Source organism: Oryza glaberrima, chromosome 7 (genome assembly GCF_000147395.1).
Source record: "Oryza glaberrima chromosome 7, OglaRS2, whole genome shotgun sequence".
Classification (NCBI taxonomy): Eukaryota; Viridiplantae; Streptophyta; class Magnoliopsida; order Poales; family Poaceae; genus Oryza; species Oryza glaberrima.
Window position 1 is genome coordinate 6,876,807 of NC_068332.1, and position 9,840 is coordinate 6,886,646.

The 9,840-nt window shown below is 48.2% G+C and overlaps 1 pseudogene; it reads left to right on the top strand.

Annotated features, from left to right (window-relative positions):
- The first annotated feature begins 8,532 nt into the window (after window positions 1-8,532).
- Window positions 8,533-9,317, top strand: LOC127779358 (formin-like protein 14; annotated as a pseudogene).
- Window positions 9,318-9,840: the final 523 nt, after the last annotated feature.

Genomic DNA, 9,840 nt, shown 5'->3' on the forward strand with positions numbered 1-9,840 from the left:
AGACCGGTCCTTATATGGCCGAGGTGCTACTATCAAAACCATGCACCCCGAGCCTAGCCTAAAACCATTTTGATGGTTTTGAATAGAGGGGGAGGTGTGAATCCAATTCCACAATAATCCAACCATTCCATAGTGTCCAGGTGGGATGAATATTCCCAAACTCTAGAGTTGTAAAACCACCTAATGTTGCCTAATTAAGCGGCGAAGCATCTACCTAAATTCATACTAGTGGTACCATGAGTAGAGTGTCCACTAGTTGGGGTTTTGTTTATTCTAGGGTGAACAAGGTAATAATAACAATAGCAATAATAATAAGGTCATAACAAAGGTAGATAGGCATGGCTAAATAAAACAGTGATAACGCGGGAATTTAAATAAAGCGATAATGCAATAATTTAAATCAAAATAATTTTATAAAATGGGATGCAATATGTTCAAGGATGATGTGACTTGCCTTGCTCGCTTTCCCAAACGTCGGCTTCAACCTCCACGAAGAGCGGATCTTCCGAAGCTGCAGCGTCTACACGACCAACGGAAAAGAAAAGGCTTTTACTCTAATAAGCTCCATATAACAAGCAGGAACAAAGCACAAAAATGGGTTCTTGACTTCTTAAGGAAAAATTAGAGACTTGAACGGTCCAATTCCGAGTTCAAATGGCCAAGTTATGGCCATTTGAAGTTTATATGCTCTTTAAATGAATATTTGCGAATTTCTTCATTTAAATTTTAATTTAAAAAGGGTTTATTGCGTCAGCCGAGGGGGAGGGGCGCGCGGACCGGGTCCACGGGAGTGGGGCCCACACGGCAGCCTCACGGTCCACGGTGGACCGGGTGCACCCGGGCTCACACCGACCGGCGCCGTGGGCCCCACACGTCAGCCGCACCCGAGGGCGCGGGCGGCTGACGGCCGGGCCCCACGCGGCAGCCACTCGGCGCGCCCGAGGGCGGCCATGCCGGCGCGGTCGGCGGGAGGCGGCGCGCCCACGCCCCGATGGTCGCCGCCGGTGACCATCGGCGCGGCGGAGCGGCGGCTGAGAGAGGGGAGGGAAGGGAGAAAGGAGGCGACGGTCCACGGCTCACCCCGGGGCGACGGCGGCGATGGAGGAGGCGGCCGGAGCGAAAGGAGGCAGTGGCGCGGCTCGGGTCGACGGGGACGGCGGCGCTCCGGCGGTCGGCGACCGAAACGGAGAGGTGGACGAGGTCGGCGGGGAGGCGGCGAAGCCAAAGGAGGCGGCGCCGAGGTGGGAGGCGGTCCGGGGCGACGACGGCGGTGGACCGGAGCTCGGCGGCGACGGCGGAGAGAGAGAGAGCGACGTCGCGAGCTCGATTCCGGCGAGGAGAAGGCGCGGCAAAGGGTGGAAACGGGCGAAGGAAGTGCGGGGAGGGTTTAAATAGGGCTGGAAGGGGGAGAGAGCGGCCGGGGAGGAAGGAAACCGGCGCGGGAGGTCCGGCCGCCATCAATGGCGCCGGCGAGATTTGCGGGGGCAAATCCGCCCGTTTGAACGCGAGAGAGAGAGGGAAAAATGGGGGGAAAGGGAGAGGGAATCACGGGGAGTATTTCCGCCCACTTTATTTCACGCGGGGACGGCGGGATGTGGTGGATTTGGCGGCAGCGGCGGCGCTTGGCGCCGGCGGAGCGGCGGGAGGACGGGGATGACGGGTGGGCACCACCCGTCAGCGAGGGTGGCGGGTGGGCCCGCCCGTCAGAGGCGCGCGCGCGGGGAGGGAGGCCGAATGGGCTGCGGGGGAGAGGAGAGAGAGAGAGGGGGGAGATGGGAGATGGGCCGAGCCAGCCCAAGGGAGGGAAGGGGGACTTTTAGGGTTTTTCTTTTTATAAAATCATTTTAACTTTGTTTATTTCTTCTTAATTATTTTTTTGTGCTCTGAAAATTCCACTAAAATTTATTTACACATTTTAGGCTTTTAGGAAATATACAAAAATCCTCTAAGCCTTGTTTGACTTTTACTTTGCACATTTTAATTTTTGAAGGCTTTCACAAGGATTTTAATTATTCTAGGCATAATTTAAAGTATATATTTTAGAGTCGTTTTGGGACGTGACAATAGGGGTAGTTTTGTTTTCACCTAATGGCATGTGTTATGAGGCATCGGTTCGTTTAGAGTATTATTGTACAAATAATCAAGCCGAATACAATGCTTTATTGTTCGGCTTACAAGTTATGGAGATAGTTGGAGCTAAACATGTGGAGGCTTTTGGTGATTCGGAATTGGTGGTGCAACAAGTAATTTATATCCCTAACAGGGCGGTCTAAAAACTTTATATAAAAAAATAATTCATAACTTTTTTATGTGAACTCTAATGAATACAAACTTTATATGAAAGTTGTAGCTCTCGACGCGACCTACAACTTTGTAGTTGAAAAGTTTTTGAATTAAAACTGTTTAGGGTCCTAAAATATTGTTGCATGTTTATAGATTTTGAAATTTTAATTTTAAAATTATATTTTGGGACAAAAATGACTTAGAATAAAAAAATCAACTACAAAGTTGTAGATCGCGTCGAGGGCTACAAGTTTGATATAAAGTTTTTCTTCATTAGAGTTCACATGAAAAAGTTATGAATTATTTTAAAATATAAAGTCTTTAGACGGTCCTATTTGACCCAGATGATATTCAAATCCAAGTTTAGTGACCGGGGTGACACAACTGAACAAGTTGGATGACCTAAACGAGTGATCTGCAAGTTTACGGGCCGGGATGACACAGTCAAACAAGTTTGAGGACCTGAATGGTCGATTTGCGAGTTTAGGGACCGGGATGACACAACGGTACAAGTTTAGGGACCGGTGATGGACTTTACTCTTAATTTAATCTATGTGATGAATAAATTATCAAAGGTAAGTGTTTTGGAAAATATGGTGAATAATGTTTTTTTTTGTTGGCGAACAGTGTGTTGGCACTGTATGGCCGGTCATACCAGGTGACCCGACGGTCTGACTGGGTGACTCTATGAGGTAGTCGGTTTCGGAATGTTTTCTTAAAATTCTAGATTGCTTCATGTTTATGACTTCTAGATGGTTTATATCCGTATGTGATACTATTGTGTGCTGATGTGAGTCAAGTTCGTGCGAACTTGTACTTGGATATGGAGTTTCTTTGTTGCTTGAGGCCATAGGAGTATGGCCTGTGATGAATCTAGACTAGGCTTAGTTCCTGTGTTCGATCCTATTAAGTGGTATTAGAGCCACGTTTGCTCTTTTTGATCTTCTATGATTTTGAGTTTTCATGACAAACCTACCATTATGTCTCCCTTATCGTCTTGTGGTTCTTTGAATGATAATAATAGGAACCCCAAACTTCCGAAGAACAAAAAGTCTTCATCAATCAAGCGTGCTCTAATTCATGAGGTGTTGGATAATTTTGATAATGATGATGATAATCTACTTTCACTAGATTTTCTCTCAAATCATTGTGAACATAGTAAAATGTTTAGAATAAGAAGTTGAAGATTTTCCTATGACATTTGTGATTTATTGCTCGAGGAAAATAAGAAGTTTGTGATTTATTGCTTGAGGAAAATAAGAAGTTGAAGAACATAGTAAAATGTTTAAAATGTCAGTAGATTTTCCTATGACATTTGTGATTTATTGCTTGAGGAAAATAAGGAGTTGAAGAACATAGTAAACTGTTTAGAATATCATGTTGAATTCTTATCAAAACATTGTTCACATTTCAAGAATTCTTGTGATGATTTGACCGTTCAAAATAATTCAATTGTTGCTTTAAATGATGAACTAAAATCTTCTCTTTTCATGTTTAACTTTAGAAATTGATGTTTTAAAGTGCATTGCTTCTATTCCATGTGAATCTTGTGTTGCTTTGCAAGATGAGCTATTGAGCTTGCTAGTGCTAGAATTAAGATAAGTGATCTTAATCTTTAGATAAAATACACTCTGATTCTTGCACTTACTTGGCGGTTGAAAATGAGAAGATAACTTTGGCCTATGCTTCATGTGTTGATCGATTAGAAAAGGCTAGAGCTGAAATTGATGAGTTTAAAGCGTAGCTTCGCTGCAGATTATGATAGAAAGATAGTTTGATTTTCAAACTAGAACTTCTAAGAACAATTTCAAGTATATTTTCAATCTATCTTCACAAAAAAGATAGCCAGGTCACAGGAGTGATGAAGAGAAGCCCTAAATTAAATTACATAATCAAATTCTGAATTTTAGAATCGGCTTTACAGATTATAATCCAGAGCTACCTCATTAGAGCATATATGTTAATTGTTGGGATGTATAAAGTCTGGATGACATCTCGTCTCAAACTCTCAATGGCATTTGATCGGTACATATGTATGACATAGAGTCTTTGAATTTACACAGTCTTCCAGTATTTGTATTAGCCATTGGTTTTGGATGTCATAACGTAGTCTTAGGAGGCATAGGGAATGTAAGGTCAACGATATTGGGTTTGTCGTGATAGAACCTATCAGAAGAATGTACAAAACAATACATCTAGTGAGACTTGAGAGTTTTGGATATTCTGCATATATATGATGCGACAAAATTGGCATCTTTCATCTGTATGTTTAGCATTAGAACTAGTGGCAGATCTTGGAAGGTTGGAGAGCACAAGAGATGACGGTGTGCAGGTTAGGATATATAGCTGGTTTTTGTTACATTGTTCAATGGGGAATATGAGGCGATGGAGGTGATGAATAGCGGTGAAAAAACTCACCTCGATTGGTGATGGTGTTAGATTTGGAGTAAAAAACCAGAGAGGTTGGATGTGGAACCAATAATCATTTTGATTCAACTGGCAGCCAAACGCCATAACATTTGTTTCTGATTCTAGTTATTTGATTTTCGAGCCATTACTTTGGAAAAAAATGGAGTGTTAAATAAAACCTTGGATGGCCATTCAATCCAACGTCAACAATTCTCTTTCGGAATATAATGTGGCTTTACTGAGCATTATATTCATGTGACTCGTTTGTATGTGTGTGTACATTTTTCTTTGAAGCTGAATTCTTCCTTTTTCTGTTCATTCATGAAAAAAAAAAGAGAGAGAGCAGCTAGTGGACAATTGATTTATCCGGAACAAGTATATCTGTCTCTCATCTCTTATGTGTTATGCCTATTTTAAGTCTTTAAGAGGGGTGACTCACAGAAGTTTGGATATGTGATAACGTATGTGCTTATGTGTCTTCTCTGCAATCTCAAAAACTGGCTACATTGATGGCAAATATTGAATCCATTTATTTATTCTTTCTATTTTGTCCTACATAAAGCCTGCATGACTTTGCTCATCTTCCGTTGCTCACACAGCCACCTCACTGCTCTGCTCTAAGCCTACCAGATTGTTTTTTCTATCCACCCCCTAGGTGCTTGCATATAAAGTCTAGTAGGTTTAGGAGGCAATGGGAGTTCAGATTTCAGATTGTTAAATTGATCAAGTACTGAATTGTTATATATTTTCTTTTCATGTCTTTCTGCGGGGTGGAGAAATGGGTGGCAATGCATGAGAGGCATGACATACTGGCACTTCTACACAAAAAGAGAAAGCTGTGGTGGACAACATATAGGCAACCTCAATCAAACATATAGGTGTGTAGAGAAATATATAGGTGTGTCTAGATTTATCATACCATGATGTATCACGTCCTGTATGAGATTGGCTTATTTTGGGACAGAGAGAGTATTTTTTTGGTGAATGATACAGTAGGTTTAGGAGGCATTCGGACTAGTACATAGCTTAAACTCAATGTGGTTGACAGTGAAGTGGAGAAATCAAGGGAGATATATAGGGCCTGTTTGGTACAGCTCTAACTCCTAAATTTAGCTCCAAAAGTTGGGTCTGGAGTGGAGTTGTGGAGCTGCCTAAACCCAGCTCCACAACTCTAGTTCATTTTGTGAGAGAGCTCCACCCAGCTCCACTCCCAGTTTTGGTAGAGTTGAAACTGTTTGGCTGAGCTCCAGCTCCATATACACACAGGCCCATATACACACACTCTGACAAGGATGACGCCCGGGCTGTCCCCAAGCTAGGCATATCCCTCAGATGAACTTCCCGACTCGTCCCCATTTGATAACCCATTCAAACCTCTAACTCTTAGCCTCCATAATTCCATAAACTTCACTGCATACAGACTGCAACAACCATCATGAGAAAATTAGTTATTGTAAAGAAACTATTCAAATGGTGGCGGAAGCAAATGGAAAAAAAAAAGAAAGAACACAATAGAAATTTTCTCTCATGTTTGTACATGTTTAAGGGCAATATACGGGATATGTACGTATTATCTTTATAAAGTTAATTAACGTGTCCCCATCTAATGCTAAAACTTTGGTACTGCACAATGCTTGATACTGTGGTTTGCTTCAAACAAAACAATAGGCCTAGCAACCCTACAAGAAATTCAGTTTAAATTCGGCGACAAAACCAAACACAACTTTATCAAAATTTTGGAAATGCCCATGATTTGCTGACTATTTCCATATCAAAACTTTACTATGCAACAATCATGCATGTATATATTTCGCTTCTTTTCTTCAACTACTGCCGACTATATATAGATATTAGCATTCTTGGATACATGCTAGAGCAAACCAAAGTTAGGAGTACTCCTTCGAGTGAGAACCAAAGTAAGATCTGCAAGCCTTTGCTCCCATTGCTCGCCCATTAGGCTTTTGCTACTTTTATTGAATTCAAGATTTGCCCATAATAATCATGTGTATACATTTTTTGGGATCATGATAAAAATAGGTTTAGGAGGTATTCGGAGGCTTGAAACACTTGTGGTTGATAGCACAGTAGATGGACATGCCTTTACCAGGAGGTTCCTTCTCTGGGTTTGCTATCTCCATGCAAGTCAGACCTCCTCGCAAACTTTGACCCCATCTACGATCTGCTGTGAGAACAACCATGATCTACTCTGCGACAAACTCCAGGCAGAACGTGCTGCAACCATTTTTCCAATAAGCTAAAGAGGTAGACAAAACTCTGAAATTGGGGACAAAACCTGAAACCAATGACCTCCCTGTAGAGGCATTTCAGAATTTTGTTAATTCAGAAGCGCTTCAAATATGTCTCATTCATTCCCTTACAGCTACTCTAGCTACAGGTCATCAGAAATAATGTTTTTTGGAACTAACAACACCAGACGGTGCGATGATTCATTGAATAGAACAGGAAAAAATTATAAGGCTAGCACCCTGGAAGGCGGTAGCAAGGAAAGGAAAAGAACCACCACCACCACACACTACGCATCGACATCACCTATACAGGATCTAGGGGAAGGCTAGCATCGGACCAGCCACCGCTAAGCATGATTAGTCGCTGCTAGACCAACAAAGAAACAACACCCGGGCACCAAAGCCAAACCCTAACAATGGGCACTGTGCTCAACTCTATCCACGCCCTTGAGGTTTTAGGGGAGAAGATGAGAGAGAAGATGGAACCACTCTCCCCTACAAGGCTCACCAACATGGCCAGCTTGCATTTGACTATGTCGCCACCGCAAGAGGACATATGCCAGCAGAGAGCACACACTAGGTTTCTGAGAGAGGTTTTTTTTTGAACGACTCGCACTAGACGGTGCGAAGTTCTATTGATAGAGCGAAAAAAAATTACAAGATTACAACCCTGGAGAGTCGTAACTAGAAAAAGGAAAAAATATACCACCACCCACATGCCGACATCGCCAACACACACGCCCAGGAGAAGGCTAGCACCGGCTCGGCCGCCGCTAAGCGTGACCGACCGCCAATAGGCCAACAAAGGGGCACAGATGAGATCCTGAAACCACGGCTGATGCACCGATGCTCCACCACCACACAAGCTTTGCCGACATGTGAGACCCCTGCACCGGCGTCCCCCGCCGAACAGCCTTAGTGCGCCGAAGACCGCGCCACACTCACCGACAGCTCCTCCTCACACCTAGATCGCCTACTCCACCGCCGGCCGCGTCTCTCTGCACCAAGCCGGCCTCCTTCACCGGACGCGCCTCTCGCGCCAATCCGGCCTCCCTCCATCGCCCGCGCCTCTCGTGCCAAGCCGGCCTCCATCTCTGCCGCCCGCGCCTCTCGCGCCGAGCCGGCCTCTGCTGCCATCGGCTGCGCTTCTCTGCGCCAAGCTGGTCTCCGACCCCTCCACCGAACGATGCCGCGCCGGCCAGATGCAGCTGTCTCCCACGCCCTCGGCTAGTCAACCGAGGCCGCCATGCCTCCGGTGACCGCAAACATAGTCACCACCACCACAGCCGCCGCTGCCTAACACCCAGCCACCTCGCCGTTGTCATCCTCACCTCGCACCCGACTCCTTCCCTGCCGCCAACGTAGCCACCACCTCAGAGACGCAGCCGCAGCCGCCGTCGCCGCTGCCGCCGTCGCCGCTGCCGCCGTCGCCGCTGCCTCCGCAAACTGCCGCTGCGCCGTCGCCCTCCACCACCGAGCAGCTAGCTGCCCGACGCCATGTCTTCCGCCGCCGCCGCCAGTTGACACGGCAGCCACCACAGCCACGACCGCCGCCGCCGTTGCCAACTGACGCCGCTGCCGCCATCACCACACCATGGCTGTCATCGCCAACTGCTGCCGGCGTCCAGATCCGGCCGAGACCGCCGTCGCCAACTGCCGCCGGCCAACTGCCGCCACCACCGTCGCCACACCGCCACCGCCGTCACCAACTGCCGCCACCCTCAAGATCCGGTCGAGAGGCGCGGATCTGTGGAGCACCGCCAACGCCGCCGCCAGGCACCGCGCCGTCACAGCCACGGGACAACCGCTGCCGCCTCCGCGCCCTCGGCCAGCTCCGTCTCCGCCGCCTTCAGCCACCGCCGCCCAGCGTTGCGCGCCCCCTTCGCCTCGCTGCCTGGGGTCGGAGCTCGGCCTCCCGTGCTGGATCCAGACAGGAGGGGGCCGGATCCGGCCACCCCGCCACCTCCACGCTCATCACCCCTGCCGGCGATCCATCCCCCCGCACCAGATCCACGCAGGAGAGCATAGGAGCCAGCACCGCCGCCTCGTCGTCGTCGGCCTGGCCGCCCACCTCTTCAACCGTCGTCGGCACCGCCACCTCGCCGACGCCATGCGCAACCGTCAAGCTCGACGTCGCAGCCGCCGAAGTCGCTGCCCCAGAGCTAGGTCGGGGTCGTGGGCTCCGAACACTGCGACCTTGGGGGGAGGGGGAGAAGGCCCCACCGCCGCCGTCCTTGCGGCCGCGCGGTTTCCGGCGGCCCGCTCGGGCGGCGGCGAGGTGGAAGGAGGGCGGTGGGGGTGGTGCGGTGGCGGCGGCTGGGTCGCCTCCCGTGTCGCCCCTACCCTGGGAGCGACGCGGGGGCAAATGGTTTGGCCTAGCCCCCGAGAGAGGTTTTCGCAGTGAGGCTTCCTTGACAACATCTCCAGTGAGAAAAACGATGATGAACACCAACATCGCCATCCGTCGAGATCTCAAGGAGAACCAAGACAATAGGTTTTCTCCTGGTAGCCCACCTGAGGAAGAGGGGCGGCTCGACAATGCCCCAAAGATGGAAAACAACGCCTAAAACACCATTGTTGTCGACCTGGCAAGACCAAGCTAGGCTTTACTATGTCGCTCGGTCCATGAAGACCTGAAGAAAAAGCTCCAAAGCTCCACCACCTACCATCCTCTATCGGTACATGGTCACCACTGTACTGACGCCCTCCACCAGATAGCCTCACCGACCTCTCTTTCGTCGGCCCTCCGCGCCATCGACCGGGGCGGCCTCCCTGCCATCGCCCGAACCAACCTCCTGGAGCAACCAGCATTAGCCTTCCTGAACCACTGACGCCACCTGCGTCGTGCTAGCCTCCCTTCGTTCCCCGCTGGATGCCCCTCGTCAGTCAGCCTCAGCCCACC